Source organism: Rhinolophus sinicus, linkage group LG06 (assembly GCF_036562045.2).
Source record: "Rhinolophus sinicus isolate RSC01 linkage group LG06, ASM3656204v1, whole genome shotgun sequence".
Taxonomy (NCBI): domain Eukaryota; kingdom Metazoa; phylum Chordata; class Mammalia; order Chiroptera; family Rhinolophidae; genus Rhinolophus; species Rhinolophus sinicus.
The window spans coordinates 152,222,143-152,246,954 of NC_133756.1; the positions used below are offsets into that span (position 1 = coordinate 152,222,143).

At 52.7% G+C, this 24,812-nt stretch overlaps 1 protein-coding gene across 2 annotated transcripts in view; it reads left to right on the plus strand.

Moving 5' to 3' along the window:
* The first annotated feature begins 2,607 nt into the window (after positions 1-2,607).
* PRDM11 (PR/SET domain 11) overlaps positions 2,608-24,812 on the plus strand; it is an 87,601-nt gene continuing 65,396 nt past the window's right edge. The window contains exon 1 of one of the 2 annotated variants that reach the window (XM_074336256.1): positions 2,608-3,175. The gene's annotated coding sequence lies outside the window, so the exon portion shown is untranslated. Of the gene's footprint in view, positions 3,176-9,121; positions 9,317-24,812 lie in introns of those variants that run through there. The other variant, XM_074336257.1, reaches the window with a different exon arrangement.

The window sequence follows — 24,812 nt, forward strand, 5'->3', positions numbered from 1 at the left end:
ATTTTGCCAACCATTAGTCTGAAAGGCTGCATATGGAAAAGGACAATGAACCAGAAATGTTCAAGGGTGGAAGATTTCCAGCAAGAGTCTTAAACTCAGGCAGACCTGGATTTAAGTCTTATCTTACTTCTAGCTGTGTGGTCCCAAGCAAGTGTCTTAACCTCTCTGAGCATAGTTTTCCTGTCTGTAGAAATTATAATAATATCTGGTAATGATATCTGCCTTGGATTATTGAGTCAAAAGGCCATGTCCCCAAAAGCGTGCAGCATGTGCTCTATTCATTCAGTCCCCTCCCTTTTCCCCCTCCACTAGTTCCCAGGGAATTCGAGTGGAGCTCCCACCCCACCCCTACTTCTGTTTTCAGGCAAAATTCAACCCAGAAAGGGAAACTGAGGCACAACCTCACAAGGCCTGCCTGGTCTAAACCACTTGCCTGGTGATTAGATTCAGGCCCCACTTTCTGCCCACACTGACTCAGAGCATCTGACTCAGTGCTAACCCTTGGGCTGCCTTCTTGAGACAGTTCCTGCAACTCTCCCAGCCTTGTTCTTGATTCCATCTTGTGCCTTGATCTTGATTACGTGCCTACGGGGCTGCTTCCTAAGGGCACACTATAGGACCCCTGGTCCAAACTCCTTGTGTCACGCAGGAGGAAACTGGAGCCTAGATAGGAAAAGGCATGTGCCACAGTTTACACAGTGCGGTGTGGCAGGCTCCTCAGACGTGGGTCTCTGTACCACACAGCGTGTCTGAGCTTCCCAAATTTGATGCCTGAAGAGCCGACTCCCCAGCCTGCAATGTGCAAGGACCCAGACACAGCCCCAGCCCCAAATATAAAAGCAGCACTATGGGAGAAATCCCCTGCTGGCCTCACCAGCTCATTCTCTTAAAGACATTTTTCCTTTTTGGAGGCTGTGACCACATTCTCTCTTTAGCCACTTGGCTTTCTAGCCTCATCTCCGGTTCCTCTGCCCCAACCACTCCAGTCACAGCTGACCACCTGTCAAACACCTGGGCACTTGGTGCTTTCTGCTCCTGCCGTACACCATCCTGGAATGCCATCCTACCACTGGTGGAAATTCCAATCCCCCTCTCAAGGCCAACCTCTGATATCATTTCCTTGGCGAACCCGACTCTTCAAAAGGAACAAATAGCTCCTTCTTCAGTGTCCTTCCCCCTGCCCAAGTACTTGGCCTTCCTGCAATGTTTAGCAAAGCTGGGTGTGCATTAATTACTGAATTAATTCAAGTGAGCTGTGAGTATCTCCACCTCCTGGCCAGACCAAGACCTCCTTGAAGGACCATGTCTGACTAATTTTGGTACTCCCCACTACCCAGTACTCTGCCTGGCACGAGCAGATAGACACTCAGGAAACTTTTTAGTTGTATTGAATGTCATAGGATTATGGTGTTAATTACTGTTTCTTAAGCATCTACTGTGAGCAGCTGGGTGCTAGGTCCTTTAAATATCCTCTCATGGCTCCTCACACAGAGCTGGCAATGTGGGTTATTAGTGTGCCCCGCCTTACAGGTAAGGAAACTGAAGCTCAAAGAGGATAAGTCACTTATTCAAGATCACTCATCAAATAACAGACATAGGATTCCAAGAAGCTGTGTCTGTGATGCTAAAGTCAAGGGAAAGGTGATGTGCTTCACCCCCAGGCCCCAACAGATTGCAAGAGCCAAGGGCATGTCCTGGGGTCTGACCATGGACTCCCATCTGGACGCCAGGCTCCCAGCCAGCAGCGAGGTTTACAGGGAAGTCCATCCCCTTGGGAGGAAGCCTCCCTAGGGTGCTGCCCTGAGGCTCCCTGTGCCAGCTCTTGCAGGGTTTTGATGGACGTTTTGATCAGACCCACCACTCACTGGGCAGCCCCGCCCAGGCACCTTTCTGGATGGAATCCCTCCCAGCAACCTCCAACTAGGGGGTATGGCCCCCGTTTTAGAGCTAGCTCAGCACAGCCTTCCTTGGCAAGAGACACCTGGCAGTTCGGCCACGTGCCTTGCGGACAACGCCAAGGAAAGGGGTTATTTCGGTAATGGTTGTCTTGGTTACGCCATCCCGCAGTGTCCTTTGCCGCATCGCAGCCCGTGGGTTTTCCAGGCGCCAAAGGAAGCCTTTCTGACTTTTAAGCACTTCGTCTTTATGAAAATTCCGTCTTTTCCTCCCTACGTTCAATCTCTGTGTGATGTTGAATCCCATTTCACAGATGGAGAAACTGAGGAACCGAACAAGTGAGCACAGCTTAAACATCTTTTCCGAGCCAGCCAGGAACTAGCCAGTCCGGTTCTCAGAATCTCAACCCCTGTAACAAATTTCGATTTGAAAAACACGATCGGTTCGCAACTTTAAAACCCGCCCCACGTAACTAGTTAACATTTTAAAGGAACCCCCAAACCCCTTACCCTCAGCTTCAGCGGGACGCCTATGTTTTACAGCTTTAGTTTGTGTCTCCAAATTGCTGGGCAGTCAAAGGGTTAAACGAGACCAGGAGGGGGCCTGTTGCGGAGCCTCGAAAGGGTTAAAAATATAAACGCATTTATTCCCCAACTATTTGGTACAAAATGGGCAGCGGCGGGACCAGGATAGCCAGGGAGCCCCCACCCCCACCGAATGACTTTTTTAAATTCTAGAACTTTTAATTCCGACCAAAAAAAAAAAAAGTGTCCCAGTTCGGAAGTTCTTTTAACCTTTTCTTTTTTCATTTATTTGTTTCTTTCTCGATTTCTCCGCCGGCTGGATTATAAAACTCGCCCTCTCCTTTTGGGTTCGAGGAGCTAGGTTCCCCCCATCGGGCCGCGTGCGGGGCGGGGGCCGAGGGGGCCCCGGGAGGTTTCTCCGGGGCCGGGTTGGGACGCGGCTGGTGAGTCCCGGCTCCGGCCCCTGAATTGGGGGGTCCGCGTCTGCCCCAAACGCCGCTTTCTTCCGTTTTCCATGTCATTTCCTGTACTAATAAGATGGTGGTCAAAGCAGGGGAGGAGAGCAGCAGCGAGTCGCCGCCGCCGCCGCGCCAAGGCTGGCGCTGAAACTTTGCCTCGCCGGGGACCAGCGCGCCCGCAGCGCGGCCGCTCCCGCAGCGGGGGCCGCCAGCCGGGGCCGCGCCGCCTCCGCCGAGCCGCCCGCCGGGCCGCCCGCGCCGCCCGGGCCCCGCGGCTGCCGCAGCATTCCCGGGAAGGTGAGTCAGCCCCGGTAGCCAATGTGGCCATTGAAAATGGCTTCGGAAAGCGTTCGGCAGTTTGCCAGCGAGCGCGGGGGCCTCTGCTGCAGGGGTTGCGAGCGGCTGCGGGGGGCGCGGGAGGCTGGGGGCCGACGCGAACCGAGCGGGGGGCCGGGGCCACACGGGCGCGAGCCGAGGGGGGCGGCTCGCCCGGGCCCCGTGGTGGGTTAACCCTCGGCAGGTAGCTGCCGCCGCCGCCGCCGCCGCGGGATTCGGGGGCCGCCCCTCCGCCTCCTTCCTCCCCGCTAGCTCTTCGCTCGCTCGCCTTGTTACAATGTAGCCTTTTCTCTGCGCCGCCGTTCGGCCCGCTGACGGACGTGGCCGCCGACCAATGGGAACGGCGGACCGGGCCGAGCGTTCGGAATGAGAACGCGGTGACACGCGCGGGGCGGGGCGCGGAAGGCTGGAGGGTTTACCGCGGCCGCTGGCCTAGTTCTCCGCGGCACTTTCGGCTGGGCGCTTGGGGCTGATGTGGAGGGCTTGGGTCCTTCGAGATGCAGTGGGGGTCTCTTCCATCGTAGTCCACGGTTTCCCGCTAAACGCCGCCGAGCCGGAGGCCGTTTCTTTCCTATCTTTTAAATCTTAGTTGCGGTGTAGACTCTTCGGGAAATCTCTCCGGAGTGTAGTAGCCTCCACCTCCCCCACTTGCAATCCCCAAGGTACTCTCATATGCAGAAACTGCGGAAACTTCGTGGCCAGTGACCTTTCTCGTGTCAAGGCCAGCACGCCCTAGGCTAGTGGCTGCAAAGAGAATGAATACTAATGTCTTGAGTGCTGGGCGATGCTGGCTGAAAAGTTGCCTGTGTCTTGAACCAGGTTGGGCGGTAGGGGCTTAGATCCCCAGGATAGGCCGGGACTTAGGAGAGAAAAATGTTAAACCTCTCTTCTTTCTTAGACGTTTGCTTCGTGTAGAGAAAGGCTGTGGTATATATAATTTAGAGTGGCTGAAAGGAAACACCCACTTCTTTGTGCGCGGGGACAGCAGACAATAATGAGAGATTGCCCTTAATGCCTGGAAACCCTATAAACTTTGGGTGTTTTTTTTTTCTGCTGGGGCAAAAGAATTTTCCATGTAGCATCCTGCCTGCAGCACTTAAGCTTGCTTTTTCCCACATTCCCCTTGAGAGGAAGGAAGGTGTTGGGGGTGGGGGTGATGGTCCATGGGCCAGAATTCACAGGCTGTGGTCTCCTATCCTGGGGAGGCGGGCATGATCTTTGCCCACTAACTCTGAGAGGCAGGCAAGCAGAGTGCTCTGTGGCACATGTCTGAAAACCCCTTCTGGGAATACAGCCCTGGCTGGTTGCATTAGTTTAATGGAAAGGGGCTTCTCCATCGGAATCCTTCCTCCCCCTAATACCTGTGTGACTGTAGACTTGGCACTGTTACCTAGACCTCTCAACCTTGCTTCTTCCATCCTTAAAATGGGACCAACAAAGCCTGTCTGGCAAGGCTGTTGTGAGAACATCTGAAGTGGCAGAGATAAAATGCCTAGCCCACAGCTGACATGTATTTTAAGAAGTGTTCTCTCCTCAGGATTAGCGCAGAAAATACTATCTTGGAAATATCAGAATTGCCCGACAGACCCTACCCAGGTCCTTCCAGTACCATACTGACAGGGGCCTCCAAGGAGCAGTTGGAGCAGGATCTAGTTCCCTTCCCTAGTGACATTCTCAAAGATACGGGGCTCCTCTCACTTGTCCCATGAGCCCTTGATCAACCACTGTCGCTTACATAGTATTTTGACCTGAGTTATAATTCTGTCCTCTAGACCCCTTGGATTGATGTGTTTCATAAATTTGCTCTCTGTGGTGTCAACTTAAGACTTCTATCATCTGAATCTTTCCTTACCTGGACTTATATTGGGGGGCAGGGTATGTGAGGACTCCCTGGTTCTATGTTATTGGCAAGTATGAAGGAAGTAAAGACACTGGACTAGGAGTCAGGAATCATACCTGTTTTATTCAGCTGCCTGCTTTGCCTGCCCTCTTGGCTATCTCATAGTTATAACCAACACATGGGGTCCAAGGCTGTCCCATAATCTTCCTTCCTCTTGGGCTCTGAACTTGGTCAAGGCTACCACCATCCTGCGAGTCCTTACGGCAGAAAGCTTGGTGCCTCTGTGCCCTCCGTCCAGTCTACTCTATTTTCAGGTCTAGGGAACTTTAACCTGTACATTGAATCTGTCCACCTCTGTCCATACCCTCCTCCCCAGCATCTTAGTGAAGCCACTGCTGTCCTTCCCTAGGACAATAGCAAGAGCTTCCTAACTGTCCACCTGCAACCTCCCTCTATGCCCGTGTCAGCATCACAGGCACAGTGATCTGTTCCAAAGAAGATCTTGTCAAGCCTCCCGTTTCCTGCCAGAAAAGTCTTCTCAGGGCTTTGGGGATGAAGAACCAACTTTTTACCATCAGCTAAAAGCCTCTGAGTGATCTGGCCGCTGCCCTTTCCTGCTCCTCGTCTTTCACCCTCCCCTGGATCTCTGCAAGCCACACCTTGTTCTCTCCAGCACACGCTGCTCCCTCCTTCTGGAATACTGAAACCGTTGCTGTCTAATGAATGAGTTAAGGTTGGCGAAGGGCAAGATGGGGTGAGAGAGTGTCTGAGGGTCCTTAATGCTCGTCCTTAAATATTTCCAATTCATCCAGGCACGTGGTAGGATTGAATCTAGGTCCCCTTGTGCTTGTGTAGGGCCATGTGATGGGCCAGTGAGTTTTGAACTACATGTCACTTCTGGGCCAAAGCGTTTAGTTGATGGTATGGACCCTCCAGAGTGCTCTTTTCCTGTGGCATGGCAACTGGCAGTAGGTGGGATGGTGGCTGTTCCTGCTAGCCTGGGTCCCTGGATCAGTACGAGTGGAGTTCCTAGATGTCCCATGATGGACACGGAGCATGAATGATAACTAAATTTTCATTGTTTTAAATCACTGAGATTTGGGGGTTGTTTGTGACTGCAGCATAACCTAGCCTGTCTTGACTTGGACTAGAGGAGTGTTCAGGCAGAGACAAGTACTGATGACCCTTGAACAACGTGAGGATTCGGGATGCCAACCCCTCTCCCCTCCGCACAGTCAAAAAATCTTCTTATAATGTTTGACTCTGCAAAAGCGTAATTACAGATGGCCCTCCACATCTGTGAATTCCCAATTGCGGATCAAAAAAGTTGGCCCTTGAACAACACTGGTTTGAATTGCATGGGTCCACTTACATGTGGATTTTTAAACTCGTGCTGTTCAAGGGTCAACTGTATACACACACACACAGACTTGGGAAGGCTCATCCACAGCAACCAAAGAGACCTTTTTGACTAATCTGAGTCTATCAACCCCTGCCTGAAAAACCTTCAGGGACTCCCACTGAAGGATTTCTGTTCTTAAGTGGCCCTCCACTTACGGGGGACACAATCTTGTATCCCTCCATTTGCCATGTTCCACCCCATATGCTTTCCTCATGGTGTTCCCTCTGTTCTGTGCATTTAACCTCAGCTTAGGCCTCCTCATCCGTCATCTTTCAGCTTCAGCATCACCTCGTCAGGGAAGCCCTCCCTGATTAGGTCAAACACCCCCATCACAGCCTCTCATGGCCCCACGTACCTCTCTTTTGTAGCACTCATCTTAGTAGCAATTTTACATTTATTGGTGGAATTCTTGAGTACAGTCTCACTCTTTCACCAGACCGTAAGCTCTGCGAGGGCAGGACCTGTGTTGGCTTGTACGAGCCCCTGTATTTCCAGTGTCTGTACACAAGAGCTGCTAGAGAAATACCTTCTGATGAGTACCTGAGCACTGGAGTACCTGAGTACCTGGGCTAAGGACAGGATTAATGGATGCTGCTTTTCTGGGGTAGGGGCAGGTGGGTCCAGCTGAAAGGAGGTGTCCGGCAGGGCAGGCAAAGTGACTGGCCCGTAGAGTACAGGTACTACACTCCCTGTATTTATAGGTGTTCCTGCCCCAGAAGGACCATGTTTCTGGGATGTATAAGGGGAAGGTCCAGGAGGGCAGGAGTGTGAGATGTAACAGACCCTGAGATCTCTGTTGATCTGGAGAGTATGTGATTCAGGGAAGGGTCACAGCGTAGGAGATCCAGGGACGATGGAGATGAAGGTAATGACGATGAAGGCAGCTACTGTTTATGGAAGAGGGCTTATTGTGGGCCAGGTATGGTTCTAAGCATGTGACATCCCTGTGCAGACAACAGCTCCACAAGATAGGGATTATTGTTTTCATTTCATAGTTGGGGAAACTGGGGCCCCAAGAAGTGAAGTAAGGAATCCAGGGTTAAACGGGTATGGCCAGGACTGGAATCCTGGCAGTCTGATGCCACCTCCTTAGGGATACCCTCTTACAGTGAGGGCAGAGAACTCAGGCCCTACCATGTAGAGCCCCTTTGGAAATGTCACATGGCATTAGAAAGCCCTCACTGGAGAACCAATTTCCAGGAAATAATACCCCCCTAACATTGGGATTGAACAAGGGGGTTTCTGGCTTAGAGGTGCCTGGTGGCCTTGGTGCCAGGGCTGGTCTAGAACCATTTGGTGCACTTCCACCTCTGCTGGGGCTTGGGACTTCTTGGAGGTCCCAGAGCCCATGTTTTCAGCGTGGGGCCTGGGAAGGGCTTCCCTGCAGCTGGTCCAGGGACTGCATTGGAAAAATAAGCCAAGCAGAAAGAAGAAAAACAACGAAGAAAAAAGAAAAATGTGCTGTTATTTTTAAAAAGCCTGTTTCCTATTGCAGATTCGTATCTGTGTTGGAAAGGCCACTATTCCCCCAGGGCAGCCACACTCATGGTGGTGTCCCTGGGCGAAGGCTCTGTAAGAAGGGAGGCCTGGGGCGTCCTTCAGTCCTTCATTCATTCAGCAGATGGTCACGGTATACATGCCTAACCTGTGCCAGGCACGGTGCTGGGCTTGGGGGTGTAGTGTGGAAGCCAGTCCTTGCCCCCACAGAGCTCACACAGCAGTGTGGGAGGTGGGAAGTTAACCAGGCAGGTCCAGGTGATAACAGGAGGGTGTAAGGTAGACCACTGGTGACACTGAGTCAAAGAAAGCTTTCCTGGGGAGGGAGTCTTTCAGCTGGGTTTTGAAGGATGAGTAGGATTTGTAGAGCCAAGAGGGGACGAGCATCCCAGCAGAAGGTGTGTCTTGTTCAAAGGCATGGCACATAGAAGGTTTTGGAGAGGCTCACGTAGTTCATTTGGCCGGAGAGAGTGTCTAAGGGAGGAAGTGGAGGGAGATGCGCCTGGCAAGGAGAATGATAGTAACAGTATGACTAACACACCAGTCCTGCCTGACTAGGCCTCAAGGCTTTGGCATTGGTTGTTCCTACTCCCTAGAACAATCTTACCTGTTATCTCCATGGCAGCCTCCCTCACCTCCATCACATTTGCTCAAATAGCACGTTCTTGTGGACACTTTCCTGTTTAAAATTGCACCCCCTACCCTGTGTCCCCCCGTTTTCCTGGGTTTTTTTCCCCTCCCTTAGTACATAGCACATATAACATGCCCTATGTTTTACTCATTTATTTTGTTTTTGGCTCCCTCCCTCAATTATCATCAATTATATGTTTCTAGAGAGCGGGGATTTTGGTCAGTTTCATTTACTGCTCTATGAATAGGGCATAGCACATAGTAGGTGTCAGACATTTGTGGAATAGCTGAATGAATTGAGCACTTACTACATGCAAAGTGCTTTACATGCATTTTCTCATTTAATCTTCCCAGCAGGCCTCTGATATTGCTACTATTATTTTCCCCACTTTTTAGGGGAAACAGGAAACCAAGGCTCAGAGAGGTAGAATACCTCGCCCAAGGTGTCTCAGGTGGTAAGCGGCCGAGCTGGGATTTGAACCCAGGCCGCCTGGCTCCTGAGCCCTCCCATGTAACCCTGATGCTTTTCCCCACCCAGGTTGTCACAGGTCGTGACTGCTGTGCTGGGGAGTTTACACGCTGTCTGTGGGGCTGCAGGAGCTGCAGAGGGTTTCACGAGGAGAAAGCCCACAGAGAGATCAGATCCACGTCCCTGAGACCGTTAGCAGCAGCAGCAGCTTGGTTGTGAGGCTGGAGGCAGGGAGGCCGATGAGGAAGCTGTTGCTGTAATCAGGTAGGAGAGGGTGAAGAGGAAGGTGAGAGCTTGGTGGTGGCCATTCTAAAGGGGAAGGCAAGGAGGCTGGCACTTGGCCCTTCACATGGGGCTCAGAGGAGGGCGGTAAGGGCACCGTTCTGGGGGTCACAGGTTCTCTAGTGTGCCTGGCTTCTGTTTCTGAGTAGCCAAGGCAACCCCAGATAAAGCCCGGCTGAGTGCCCTGGGCTGGCCTCTTGGCAGGGAGAGGGAAGTAAGAAAGAGGCAGCCAGGGGTGTGGGTGGGTGGAGGCAGTGCTATGGCCTGGAGAGGGGTATGGGCCTCAGGGTTAGTTCTGTCCTGCCCCTTGGGCAGCTGGGAGATGTGGGCAAGAGGCTGCCCCTGTTGGGGTTGCCTATTTCTGCATCTGCAAAGCAGGGCCTCGTGGAGGCCCCAGAGAAAGAAGCCCCAAGTACCAATGTGTGGCTTAGGGCCAGCTCAGGGGCCACTTTCTCAGATGTGATGTCACGGCCAGAGGGGAGGCGTGCCCCAGGTCACGGAAATAATCTTGTCCCCCTCGCTGGGGATAGCAGTGCCTAGATATGAGCGTGTAACACAGAGGTCTCTCTACTTAAAGGTAACCTGACCACACCTTCAGATACGTCCCCCACCCCCTCCCAGGCTTGTGTTCAAGGCCAAACATGCCTGGGCCTCAGTTTCCATTCCTGCATGGAGACAGTATTGTCAGTCCCATATTACATTCTGTGGAAGAAATTTTTTCCTTCTTGTTTTCCGGACCAGAGTTTAAGAGGAACGTGGCCCTTTGAGCACAAGGGCACTTGACAACAGCCCCGTGAGGCTGCTTCCACATCCATTTATGGAAAAGGCAATTCAGGTTCAGAGAGCGTAAGTGACAAGCTCCATATCACACAGCCATAATCTAATCATTCCAATCGTTTTGAGAAACGCAGTTCATAAAGGAAGGCGTAGGGGTCGCCTGCTTACGTTACTGAACAATTCCCAGCAGGTACTTGAAACACAAGATTTGATTTATAAGCTCTCACTTTGCACGCTGGTTTCAGGATCCTCTGTCTCCCCATCTGGGAACCTCATGTGTCAGCACTAGCATGCACATCTGGACAGACCAGGAGCCTCCAAAGCAGTGACACTAGGGGAGGGGGCAGAAGTGGAGCGGGTAGAAGGCTGCTGGCCATATCTGCTCCCCAGCATCAGCTTCAGATCGGGGTGGGTGCTGAGGGGTGGGGACTCTGTTTGCAAACTGAGGCACTGGGCCTCTGAAGCCATCAGTGCCTTCTAGAGCTTTCCCTTCCACCCATTTCTCTTCCCCGCCCCACCTGACCCATATGGGCAACCCCGGGCACCCAACTTCATCTTCTCCCAAATCCCTTATCATTAGCCCATGAGGCAGGCAGACCAGTTCTTATAACCCCCATTTTACAGCGGAGAAAACTGAGGCTCGGAGAGGGGAAGTAACTTGCTTAAGGCCATACAATTTAGAGAGTGACCAAGTTAAAATTCTAACCCCAAATCTAGCACCCCTTCCTCTGCACCCCAGTCTTCCTCCTCCTGGAATCAGAGCCGAATGGGGACCTCTGAGAGCATTTGTCCCCATGTCTCCATGCCTTGCCCTCCCAATAGAGAGGCTATTTAGCCACTGCTTGAATATCTGCCACGACAGGGGCTTACCCTGTCCTGGGAGGGACAGAGGCAGTGACCCAGGGTAATGTGCATGAAGGAATTTGGGGTGGGGAGGGGATAGTGACGAGTGGGCTCCTTCTCCTGGGCTCATGGTGAGGTTGGGGGCGAGATGGGACCAGCAGGCAATTATATCACCTTGACTTGGGCACCGAGCTGGGCTGGAATGAACGTCACCAAGCAAGTAAATATGGAACCGCCCCCACAATGTCAGCCTTCCCGCAGTGGCTTCTCCCACTATCTCGCACTTTCCCCAAGGGAAAGGGGTGAGGGCCAGGAAGGAATCCTGCTGCCTGATGTCCAAGGGATGGAGATGGCCAGCTTGGGAGGCTCCGGCCTGGACGAGGTGCCTAGGGAGCAGCCCAATGGACCCTTAGCCCCAGGAGGGAGTGAGCCTCTCGTGGGCGCAGCTGGGGTGGACTCAGCGTTGTCCTGGCCCAAGGTACAGAGAGGGTGGGCTCTGGGTGGGTGGGTGGGTAGGGAGGAGGTTGCAGGCTGGGGCAATCCCTGGCCTCGCAGTCCAGCCCTTCACTGCCCCAACCCAAACAGGGTGGCATTTTTCAGGGTGGTGCCAGAACCCGCCTCAGACCAGTTGTGTTAACAGAGGGAGAGCCAGATCAGCCAGAAGGGGTGGTGTGTGGGGAAGAAGTGAAGAGGATCAGAAGTTCAGGGTGTCCCAGGGAAGGGGAGAAAGGAGAAGCCTCTTAGCCCGGGGTAGGGAGGTCAGGAAAGTGAAAGCTTCAAAGGAAATCAAACTTAGCAGCCAGGGAAGAATTTACCCTAAAAAGAGGATATTGGGTCTTGAGGGGAGGATGAGCAGAAAGGGAGGGTCCAGGGCAGAGTTTCGGGCTGGTTGATCCCCAGCCTTTTATAAATATCAATAATAGTCAAACCTGACTGAGACTTATGGGTGTGTATGGGCCCTGCCTGAAGCAGCGTGCTGCCCCATGATACTGGTGTTATAGCCTCAGTTTACACAGGAGAAATTGAGGCCCAGAGAAGTGAAGTGACTTAATCAAGGCCACACAGCTATGAAAGGCGGAACCAGGATTTGAACCCAGGTCTGTCTGGTTCCAGAGTCCAAGCTCTTCACCACTCTATGGGACTGCCTCACTGTTACTGCAGTGGGATGGTGTCAGGAGCCTTTGCTGAGAGGGAGGGTGGACTGGAGGCCTTGCAGTTTCCAGCGTCTGCCTCGTAAAGCTGGTTAGTACCGAGAAAGTACGACATTGTTGGCCCGCTGTGGCATTAACTTGTGTATTAGCTTGAGAAATGGGGATGCCTGTTTCGTACAGGTGCTACCCATGTGACAGGGTTGCTGGGACCTTCCCATTCAACATTTGGTTCAGCAGATGTTCATGGGGCGCCCCCTTGGGCTCTGGAGGTCCAAACATAAGCACATGATTGGATGGGCCCTGCAGCAGGTCCCTTGGGGCCTGACAGTGCCATGGAGAGGGGAGTCTGCAGACCCCTGCCCATCTGTGAGCTCCTGTGTTCCTCTTCTGCAGCAAGATGGGTACAGACATAGCGAGTAAATATTGAGGAACTCATATTGCAGCTTGACGTGACCGCGTTGTTTGTATTGTAATTTACAAAAGTATCAGTTGGCAGCAGATTGGAAAACTTAAAAAAAAAAAAGTCTCTTTACCACAAATAGTTTGAGCAGCTCTGGCCCAGATCCTAATTGTGATTGAAGGTAGGAAGTGCCCTACTTGCTCAGGGATGTGGGGAGGGGAGCGAGTCATTCTGCCATGGGTGGTGGGGGAGGGAGAGCATTGGTTAGACTTCCCAGAAGTGACATTGAAGGAGGAGTAGAAGTTTGCCAGGTGGAGGATGCGGGAAGGACATTTCAGGCACTGGGAACAGTATGTGCAAAGGCAGGCAACGTGAGGATCCTGGGGTTCAGCGAATGGCAAGTGATCTTGGGTGTTTGGAGAAGGAAGAGGTGGCAGAGACCACCCTGGAGAGGCGGGTTAGGGCCAAACTGGGAGGCCCTCGAATGCCGGCCAAAGGAGTTGAGACTTAAAGAGTGTCCTGGAGACAGTGGAAGTGAGGTGGGAGATAAGATGAAGGGGCCATGTGGGTGTGTGTCTCCTTTTGGTCTTCAGCCTTCAGCCTTCAGAAAGATGTTTCTTGGTGCCCAGGGGAGTACGTTGCTGGTGAGCAGGCCTCTCCTTGTCCCTTCCGAGGCAGCCAGCCTGTAGTTCAGCCTGGCTGCCCCGTGAGTCAGTCAGTGGTTCTCCAGGGTGCGTGGCAGGCCGTCCCAGGCAGTCTGGGTTAATGGGTTGGTATCTGCTGTGGTTGGCTGGCCCTGGCGGAAGCCTCTTGTCCCCCTGCCGTAAGCAACCAGTGTGGTACGCTCTCAAAGTGGTTGTGTCAGCCACCTGCTAGGAGTCCAGAGTCATGCTCAGGAGTGTGACCAGCGGGAAAGAGGACAGAGGTGTGAGGCTGAGGTTGGGGGGTTGGCCAGACACCAGGAGCCTGGTGTGTGATGGTGGGGGGTCCGTTTAGGAGGTGAGCATGAACAACAGCCTAAAGTTGCTTCCTGCATGAACCCTCTGATGGGCCAGGGCTGAGTCTTGTGTTTGTGGCCTGAGGAGTGAACACCAGTTTGAGTCAGTGAGGGCCAGCTCAAGGGAGTAGACAGCTCATCGTCATGGAATTGCTGCCATGGTCCTTGGCTCTGACACAACCTTCTGTCCTTAGAGGAGCCTACCTGCCCTGTCCTGGGACAGCTGGAAACAGACCACCTTGTGCCTGGGCCTGCATGTGGCCCCAAGACCAGCCTGCCTGGGAGGGAGCAGGGTGAAGTGGCTTTCCCTCCAGCCCAGCCCCACCTACACCCCCCTCCTCCGGGGCCCCTGTTCAGGGTGGCCCAGCCTCCCACTCCCTCCCTGCAGCTCCCTGTCAGCTGGGCCCCACACAGCAGGCCTGGCTGTCTGGCTGCCATTCAGCGGGGAGTCCAGCTGCCTGGGATTCATGGGATGGGGCTGGTCAGGCATTACAGCCTGTCCAGGCCCGATCTTCAGGGCCAAGAGTCATTGATATGCTTTGGTTTTGACAGTGGCCTTGGTCGTGCTTGTAGGCTTGAGACCTCAGACCTCTCTGGCTTTCTGCCTTGGGCTGGTCCCACTCTAGACGCAGCATTTGCCATAGCCTGGGGGTCTCCCTGAGGTGGGGACAGCCCTGGGGCAGCTGAACCCACCTGACTTGTCTGCTGCTATAGCATCCCAGAGCTGGTGGGAGTGCTAGGTGAGACCTCCTTACTTTTCCGTGGCCCTTCTCCTCACAGGACCCTCTGAGTCTGTTCTGTGTGGCCCAGGCCTCTTTACCTCCCAGATCAAATCATCCAAGGCTGTACCCTTTGCTCCTCGCAGCCTGTCGGCCTCTCTCAGTGACTGGACTTTGCTCTTCCACTCCATGATTCCCCATATAGTTCTGTCGCCTGCCCCTGCCCCAGTTCCCTGGGCTACTGGTGAGGTGAGGACTTGTTGGCCCGGCTCCCAGGGGCCCCCTCCCCCAGTTTCAGGTAGAAACCGGACTCCTCTCTGGCACCTGCCAGTGGCTTTCTGCCCTCCCTGAGCACTCTGGCCTTTGGCCCAGGACAGTGGCCAAGAATGGCTCCACCGCCCTTTCAGACTCAACTTCTGACTCTTGCGCCCTCTCTCCACCTGGAGTATCCCTCTGTCTGCCTCCTTCCTGGTCCCTGGCTGGGGCCAGCAGTGGGCTCCTTTCTGGCTGCCCCTGGGCTCTCATACTTACTGCAAGTCTGGCTTCTTTTGGAGCTCAGTCGTTGCCACCTCCTTTTCTCAGTGCCCAGTGTCCCTGGCATGGATGGGGCCTTGCATTTTATGGGAGTCTGAATGGTTTACACAGAGGCTACGTAGAGGCTCTCTCATTTCATTGACACAGCAGGTTGGGGAGGTGGATACTATGGGCCCATTTTGCAGATGAGGGAGTTGAGGCTCCAGGAGGTTCAGTGACTTTGTTAAGATCTTGTAGGAAGTCCGGGTCAGAGCTGGAACTCAGACCCACATCTCTTGGCTCTTCTGTTAACCTCATAGCTGTCTTGAAGGTAAGAACTTCATTGACTTTTGTTTGTTATAATGTCAGGGGCCAGGGCCTGACTACGGCCAGGGGTATGGCTGGAGCTGGGCTCAGCCTGTTAGGGGGTAGGGCTCAATGGTTGCCTGGGCTCAGTGTCACAGTCCCCTCCTCCTTCCTTCCTTACTGTTGGCCCCAGTGTGAGGTCCTCCCAGAGATACGGTCCCTCCCCTGGGAGTCAGGCTGAACCACAGCATGCTGGCCAGGGACTGGGGGCTGCTGAGACAGGTTGGCCACAAGTCACTGGGGCAAGAGGGAAGGGGAGAGGGAGAGGGTGGGCGTTGGGAGCCAGACTCTCCCGAGCTGGCCTGTGTGCCTCTGACTGAGTCACAGTGAGCGCCCACAGCTCCCACCTCTCCCTGCTTCAGGGTCCAATGCTCTGTGCTTCCTTAAAGCCACTCTTGCTGCAGGGAGACTGAGGGACTTGCTTCTACCCCCCTGATGAGGCTCTGAGATGCAGAAGGGCCAGCTAAGCCACCTCTCCTTCTGGTGTTCCAATTCTCTCTAATTCTCCCACCCCAACTCGGATGCTTGCGAACCTCCAGGGACCAGTAAGTAACTCAGTGGTTCCGAAGGCAGCACACTGTGTCTTTTCTCTGTTGTTTTACTAAGTTTGAATTATATAAGGCATATACAAATACATTTTTTTACTGTAAAAAAATCAAATATTATTTAAAAAGCTAAAAATGATCTTCCTTGATAACACAACATTTCAACACCCTCTGCACGATTAGTTATCACAGTTATTGCTTTGTTATATATCCTTCTAGATCTTTTTCAATACATTGACACACTATAGGAATACATACCATTATAGCGCACATGTGCGTCTATGTGTGTTTAAACAAATAGTTTCATGTAGTGTATGTAGATCATTCTGCAAACTTGACTCACTTAACTTTGGATCTAGGAAATCTATTCTACCACAATTCTTTTCTTTTCTCTGTCTCTGCCTTTTTAAAACTGATGCACAGTGGTTTTGGAAAGGATCATCATTACTTTAGCCATTCTCCTACTGTTGGACATTTAGGTTAATTCTGATTTTATTCTTGTGTCTCCCTGGGCATATCTAGTGTAGCTCCTGCTGAGTTATGGAAGCCTGCTACATTTTTAAAAAATTATTGCATAGTATTTAAAGTCTGTCCACTGAGACTTTGCATGAAACCAATTGTTTCCGTATGGGTCCCTCACTATTCCTGGGTCTCTACACTAGAGCCAGAGAGAATATCTGTTTCCCTGTCCCCACCAGTTCCCAGAGATCTGGGAACAGGGACTGTGGCTCCTGGAGCCGTTCTCCTTCACACTAGGGTTTTCCTGCCCTTACTCAAAAGCCACGTGTGAGTGACTCCGCTCTTGGGCGGCTGTGGTAATAAGTGGACTCAGGTCAAAATGCCTTGGTTCAACTCCTGATCTTTCTGGGGATGCTACTGAACCTGTCTGTGCCACAGTTTCATCCTCCGTCAACTAGAGATGGCGATAGCATCTATGTCATTGAGCTGCCGTGCAGACCAAATAAGCGTGCAGACCAAATAAGCTAACACATGTTAAGCTCAAAACGCCATGCCAGGCACCTAGTAAAATCCCAGTGATGCTAGTATCCTGAGCTCTCTCGTCTGCATTAGCTTCAGACCCCACTCTGTGGGCAGAAGGCCTGCATTCCCGGGGGGCAGCCTGGGCAGTTCTAGCCTTTGCAATGGCTTCATCCCACTGCCCACTGATTTCCCAGAGGAGACTGCTGCCTGGGAACACAGCAGGCATTGGGTGTCTGCCCAGATTCTGGACTGGGGCCTAGGGGGAGGGAAGGAGGTCAGCCTGACCCTTCACTCGGCGGTGGTGGCCAGGAGCCTGGTAAGGTAACCCCACACCTTGGGCAGATTTACCAGCTCTCAATGGGGCCCGTTGTGGCCTGGGATTTGATCTCCCTTGGCCTGCGTGGTGGGCAGGAGAAGAAAGCAGCTTGGGGCCAGCCTCTCCCCTGAGAGCCCTGGGGCCTCTTTGGGCCACACTAGCTGGTCCAGGCATGGGTTTGCCTTTCAGCCCCTGGGGCAAATCACTGCAGGTGATTGTATATTTAGTGCTGGAAAGGATGGTCTTTTTGCTCTTTTCCTCATGCCTCCCTCCCCTTTCAGGTTTTAAACCACCTTTATGCCACCCTCTATCCAGCTCCTCATAGCCACCTCTGAAACAGGCAGCCTGGCCAAGGCCATTTCCCAGATGTGGAAACTGAGGCTCAGAGAGGTTAAGTGACTTTTCCCAGACCACACAGTTGGCCACTGGCAGCGTTGGGAATATACTCAGGCCATCTGGCTCCTTGTTGAGTTCTTTTTCATGAGGCCACCCAATGTGATAGTCTTGGCAGAAGGTGACTAGCTGGGCAGCCCTGCTTGACCTCTTGTCCTCTGGGCAGTGGCATCTGTGGTCAGTGAGCACAGAGGGTTGGACTTACTTCTTGAGAGGCGAGAAGCATCGTGGCTGGCCTGGGGCCCAGCCCTTCCCCAGCATTAGCCACAAACCCTCTCTGCAGCCAGAGGTGGCGGGGGACAGAGTGTGGCTGCTTCAGCTGAGGTCATCTTCCCTGCTAGGGAGAGGACTTGCCCTCCGCTATCCTGTGGCATGGTCAGGGTGCAGTAACCTTGGGGACTCGAGTACTTCTCCCAGAGAGGCAGAAGAGAGCCATCAGTGGGCCCATTTTAAGACTGGAGACAGCAAGGCTCCAAAAGGCCCAGGGGCTAGTCTGAGCTGGTGGATGGCAGAGGGAAACGCAAACCCCCCTCCTCATTCTGGACACAGACCCTCACCAGTCATGCTGCTGCTGACCTTACCAAAGACGTTGACCTGGCCTAGCTTGGAGCTAAGAGCACGGTCGTTGGTATCAGAGGGATGGAGCTGTGGGTCCTGGCTCAGTAACTTCCTATTTATTGAATACTTAGTATGTGTCAGGTGCTATGCTAAGTCTTGACCTGTAACATTTCACTTAATCGTCAGAATAACCTCATGAGGTAGATATCATTATTATTCTCCATTTACAGCCGAGGAAACTGAAGCACAGAGCGGCTTAGTATTTCCCAAGGTCATAGGGGGGTGAAACCGAGATTGGAATGCTGGCAGTGTGGCTACCGGAGGTGGGTGTGAGCTACCTCCCTGCCACTTACGGCCAGGAGGGCCACAAGGCCAGCACCACACCAGTCTCATTCCTGGCACCGTGCCTGAGCCATGGCAGGTGCTCAGTATACATTTGTCAAATGATTAATTGCATGAATGAATGTGAGGCTTTGGATAAGCAACCCAGCCTCTCTGAATGTCAGTTTTCTCACTGTAAAGTGAGTACCGAGTCACCTTTCCTCCAGCAGTGATGGGAAGGGTCCAGTGCAGTGATATTTGAAAGTGCTAAGCTCAGGACGTGGGTCATGGCAGCTGTGGTCACTCTGGGAAGACAGGGCCACTGAGCTGCTCTGAACCGTGTCCTAGGAGTGGGTGGTGCTCTAAGCTGTCGTGCTGGTGCTCAGCTGCCTGCCCTGGGAGCCAGGAACAAGTTCTCTCTGCATGAGTGGCTGTGGGGTGTCACCCGTGGCTGGCCTTGGGCTTCCTCTGGGCAAAGCCAGGGGCCAGAGGGTGAGTACCATGACCGCGTCCGTGTGGGACCCTTGCGTTCCTGTGGAACACTCACAGGCTGCTGAGTGGTTTGAACGCACATTTTCTCTTCTGCTTCCAAATCTGTCTCTCATTTAGGCTCAGGGAGGTAAGATGACTTGCCCAGGTTCCCACAAGTGTGGGCTGAAATTTCAGTCTGCTTCACCTGCTTCCTTCTGAGGAGCTCTCTCCAGTTGCTCACGTGTGTCCTGTGGGTTCCAAAAGTGAGGGCAGGTGCCTGGGGCAGAACCAGATCAGGGGGCCCCTGGAGGTCTCGGGTGATTGCCACCTCAGCTGCCCCTGTGTGTAGGGATCCACCTCCCACTCAGATTTCCTCTTTTGTAAATAGGTCTCACAGCAGGCTCTCTGCAGGGGGACTCAGGAGACCCAGTTCCATCCTTAGGCTCCACCATAGGTTTGCTGTGTGTCCTTGAGTAAGCCCCTTCCCCTCTCTGGGCCCTGTAAAGTGAGACCATCAGGCTTCTCTTGTCTTCCTTTAATGGGTATGATTTGAGCCTCAGGGCTTAGACTGGCATTATCTCAGCCCCTTTTTAAGATACTGGGATATTGGGGACCCTCCACCTTGCCAGTTGGGACAACTGGGCTTGGAGTTGAGGACCACGTCCTGGTATTGAAGTCTTGAGATGGTGAAAAGCTTGAGACTGTCAAGGTGTGCTGGAGCTTTCCAGGAAATCCCCACTGGGTCCACTCCCCTAGCTGCACCCTGTGACCTCGAGGTTTGGCAGACAACACCCAGCGTCGGGGGGAAGCACAGCTTTTAGAGTTCACTAGATCTGGGTTTGAATTCTGACTCTGCCACTTATGTTTGGCTACCCACGTTCCTCACCCATAAAACAGGGGAGGTGAAACTTTCCTCCTAAGGTTGAGGTGAGGATGAAATGTGTGCAGTTTTCTCCAGCAACCCACGGATGCTTAGCAGGTCTCCAATGGCGTGCATGTGTCTGTTGAGTGTGATGGGGCGGGGGTCAGGGAAAGCTCTGGAAGCCTTGCCAACAGCCCTGGAGGCTGAGTCCAGAAATAGAAGACCCCAGAGACAGAGGCTTCTGATGGCCAGGCTGAGAGGCCACATTGAGTTGGCAGTGTGGGCCTTCCCTCCCTCCCGGGGCTGTTGGCTGCATAAATTACTCGGCAGCCTTTGGGCTAATTTTACCTTCTTGGTTTTCATGAATCATTTCCCATCTGGGGGCGTGTGAGAGAAATGGAAACAGCTCTGCCAGCTGGATGCCCGGGTGCCAGCCGCAGAGAAATGCCCGTGGTGAGCCCTGCTTGCGTGCTCTCAGAAGCAAGGACCCCAGAAAGGGCCCCTGAGGGCCAGCTTCTTCCAGCTGTGTCCCCGTGCCTTTGGATTATAATAATTTGGAATAAATGAGCCACAGCAAGTCCTAGGGCTGGAACTTGGGCTAAATCAAAGGAATCTGGAATCAAATGGTTTTACCATGATAGTCATTAGGGTCTGTGTTGACGTCAGTGGTGGAGTGGTTTAGCAGAGAGACCTTTGTGACCTGCTGGGGTGCTTGTTTGTGGCGCCGCTCTGGACGTTTGCACGATGCTGAAGAGTCACAGAATACCAGAGCTGGTAGGTCCTCACAGAAAATAAAACCTAACTGCCTCATCCTACACATGGATACGTTGAGGCTCAGAGCAGAAAGCAGTTTATTCAAGGTCAGTGAATCAGTGGAAAAGGGGATGCTCATAGTTATTTACTGGCCGTTTACCGCTTTGCTCACAACAACCCTATTTGACTGTTGTTATCCCCATTTTATAGAGGGGTAGTAAGAGGTGGAGCCGCGATTCGCACCCAAGCATGTCCCACCCAGAGTCCACGTCTCACTTCTGCACCAAGCTGCCCCCTGCTGAGGGCTGCTTTGTCCTCTCCTTTCGTGCCTCTCCCACACCCCTGGGAGTGGATTTACAGGGTCACTGTGAGGTAGTCCTGGAAGCTTCCAGTTCACACCCTCTCACTGTCTTCCAGTCACCAAGTATAGTCAGCTCTTTGTATCCTTGGGTTCTGCGTCTGAGGGTTGAACCCACCTGAGATTGAAAATATTTGGGGAAAAAAAGATTTATGTTGTTGCTGACGTGTATTGTGTAGGAAGGCCTACATGGCTGCATGTATAAAGTTCTTTCTTGTCATTTTCCCTAAACAATACAATTATTTGCATAACATTTACATTGTATTAGGTGTTGTAAGTAATTGAGAGATGATTTAAAAGATACAGAACCATGTGACTAGGTAATATGCAAATGTTGCACCATCACTTGAGCATCTGAGGATTTTAGTATCTGAGGGGGTCCTGGAACCAACCCCCCCCCCAAGGAGACTGAGGGGCAACTGTATATATTTATTGAGTCCCTACTGGATGCCAAGAACTGTTCTGGGCACTAGATTTAGGAATAGCCAGAGTGGACAGAGTCTGGGGGGCCAGCGAGGTCCCAACCCAGCACCCCCATCTCGTCTGTGTCTGGGTTCTCACAGGACAGTGTCTACACAGCATTTTGGCCTCTGCCATGCAGGCTGCAAACTCAGATGCCCCGCCGAGGTAGGGAACATACCAGAGTGACAGGCTGGCTGGAGATGTGCAGATTAAGTGCCTTGAGCAGGGCCTCCACCACCCAGCTCCAGAAAACTCTTGCCACATGGGACTGCCTGCCTGGTATTCCTCGTGCTTCTGATTTTCCAGAAAGGCTGAACATCCATGTTTTTACACGCAATCTTCTCTTTCTTCGAAGTTGGCAACGAAAGCAAAAATGAAAATTGGAAAGAAAAAAAAAAAAGAAGCAACTGCCAGCTTGTAACCTATGGATCCTTTCTTCAGCCACTTCCCTACAGCCCTGTCTGGCTGGAGGAGGTTCTCATTCTAATTATCCCTCAGTGGCCACCTCTCCGAGGAAGTCCCTTCACTCTCTGCCAGGGACGACCCTACTCCAACCCCCACTTGCAGTTTGTCCCCCCTCCCCCCCATACGAGACTGCCACCGTGAAGTAGTGGAAAGGGCATAGGCTTTGACAACAGACAGCTGCTGTGCAGCCACGTTCAAGCAACTTAGCCTCTCTGAGCCTCCATTTCCTATCTGAAAAACAGTAAAGTAAAACTGTACTCACTAGGTTGTTGACAGAACCAAATACAATCAGCCAGAAGCTCAAGTCAAGCAGGATTAGGCAAAAATAGAATTTATGGGCTCAGCAAAGTGTGAAATCCAAGAGCAGTACAGCTTCAGGCACAGCTGGATCCAGGGGCTCACACGGTGAAATCAGGACATGGTCTGTCCATCTTACTCTGCGTTCTTCTGTACTGGCTCCGTTCATAGGCCGTCTGTCATACATAGTGGCACAGTGGCTGGCTGCTTGCTGATCCATACTTACATTCTATTCTCTCAACAGTCCCTCTTCCCAGCGGATTCCGCTACACCTCCAAACTGCAGCTCATGATTGGCTGGGCCCTATACCCTCCCCTGCACCCTTCGTCATGACCTGCCAATAGGAGCGCTGATTGGTTGGCCCTTGGTCATGCTCCTTTGCCAGAGTCGAGTGTTTGGAGAAGGGGGCTCCTCAAGGACACCAGGGGACTTGGTGCCACAAGGGGGAATGCACACCAGCAGGAAAACCTACCGACATTCTACCCAGGCCACAAGCCTCATGATTTCTGGGCCCTAGTTCATTCCAAGGTTCCCAGCACCTGGGACAGTGCCTGGTGCTCCATAGCACCTGAATACATCGCGAGTGAATGAATGGGTATCTTCTGTGGTGCATGTGGGATACGCTGCACAGAGCCTGGCCTCAGCCACATCTGGGCCCCTCCTGCCTCCATCGTGGAGGACTGGGACGAGGGTCTTCCATCCTTTCCAGGTTCACAGTGCCCCTCAGTGTTGGGCTTGTCAGCTTGGGCCGCGAAGCCCCAGAACACCTGTTTGTTTGGGCAAGCTTGACAGACAGTAGTTACGATAATTAGTGATCACACCACCTTGCACTCAGTTATCATTCTCAGAAATCATCTTATGCTTTGTTTCTTTCTTGCCTGCGCCCAGGTCATTTATGCTTGTTACTCTTGAGATTGAGCTGCAGGCAGAGCTTCAATTTCATCCAATGTAAAAAGGGCATATAATCCATCCTGCAGGGTTGTGGGGAGGATTAAGTGAGATAATGGATCAGTGGGACACCTGGCACAAGGCCTGGCACAAAGTAGGTGCTCAAGAAAGGCCAGGTTTCCTTTTGAATCCCTTCAACTCAAGGTCAGGATGAGCCCACATGTACCAGCCTTTTCATGAGTACGTGGGGAGATACTTAATTAATTCTTAATGAATTGCCCCCCATGGCACACGCAGACGCACTGACACACCTCCATGCACATGGAATCAGGGAAGGACCCCAGTCTCATGGCAGAGATGCTAAGTGTGGTCAGGACTCCATGGATCAGCAAGAGTTTCTGGGTCCCAGCACAGCAAACAGCAGGATCATTAGCAGGGTGGCACCGGTTACCCTGCCCCCAAGTCCCATGGGTGACGTGACGGACCCAGATGTGGCTGTGCAGACAGTGGGTTACCCTGCACCGGAACTCAAGGTGAAGGACTCGGCAGCTTTTGTAATAAGCAGAAAACAAGCCAGTTCCCCTTATTTGGGGAGTAAGCCGTTGCACACCATTCATGCTGTGGTCACTTTGACCTACTTGATTCTACGGAAATGGCTCGGGGTCAGAGGATGGTGAGGCCTCGCAGTTTGACATACTGAGCAGGACCGCTCAGAACCAATGGTGGTCTCTCTCTCTCTCTCTCTCTCTCTCTCTCTCTCTGTCTCTCTCACACACACACATACACGCCTTACTTGTCCAAAGATGGAATAGTGGCCTGGCCGCCTGGTAGTAAGTTCCCTGTTAGAGGTATTCATGCAGGTTTGGTGGTGATACACGCTGTGGCTTCTAGCATCGTGCAATTTAGACTAGTGCTGCTCAGACTCTACTGTGCTTACAAATCCCCTGGCATCTTCTCTTTTGGGGGGACATTCTGATGGGGAGGTCTGGGGAGGAGCTTGCAACTCTGTCCACGGCTTGTCTGTGGACCACACCTTGGGAAGCAAGGATTTGGGTGACTTTTGAAACGTCTTTTCATTCTGAGATTCTAGACAAGACTGGGAGAAGAAACAGCCAGGGAGAACGGCAGTGGCAGGATGGAGAAGGCGAATACAGAAGTGAAAGCTGGTGCGGGGCTACAGGACTGGTCGTCGGCCCACTGGGTCCCTGCTGGCCCTGCAGCCCCTCCCTAGACAGGCCTTCCCTCTGGTCTCACGGCGCAGGAAGCAGGACCCTTTTCCCTGTGGCCAGAACTCCGCATGGTGTTTCATCAGCGTCTTACCTCGCTAGAGAGAGGCTGCAGCTTCATGGGTCAGGAAGAGTACGTGTGAGAATGTGCAGAACGTCCCAGAGAAGGGCCTGGAGAACAGAGGGCCAGGTGAGGGGCTCTGAGTATACAGACTGGATGGTAGTGGGTTCATGCCTCCCACTGCCTTCCTATAGGACGCCTGAGCAAGTCACTTCCCTTCTGAGTCTCAGTTTCCTCATCTTTCTAGGAGGGACTTGGACCAGGAGGTGTGGACACATCCTTTCACCTCTAATAGTCTGTAGGAGGCAGGAAGAGGTGAGAGCACACTGTTCCTAGCCCTACCCCTTAGAAGCCACAAGCGTGACTTGGGGACAGATCTCGGGGGCAGGTCGCTTTAACTCTCCACCTTCTGCATCAAGATCAGGGAGGTAACTTGCCGAGGAAACCTGAGGCTGTGTTAGGTCTCCTGCACCTGCCTGGTACCGGCAAGCCATCAGTCATTGCAGAATGAATCTCCATATCCTTTCATTCAGGACCTTTTTACCTTCCTGCTTTGTCATCTGGAAGCGTGACAGGGGCCTCCCTGAGCCCCTGGTAGCTTCAGCCCAAAGACTCCACACTGCTTGTAGCCTGACCCTGGCCCCCACCAGCACGCACCCCCTTCTCCTCAGGCCTTATTTGGCTGTGCTCAGCTTGGTGCTTGGAATCCTGGAGCCCATTGGCCTTGGGGAATTTGTTTAGACTTCAGGGTCCCC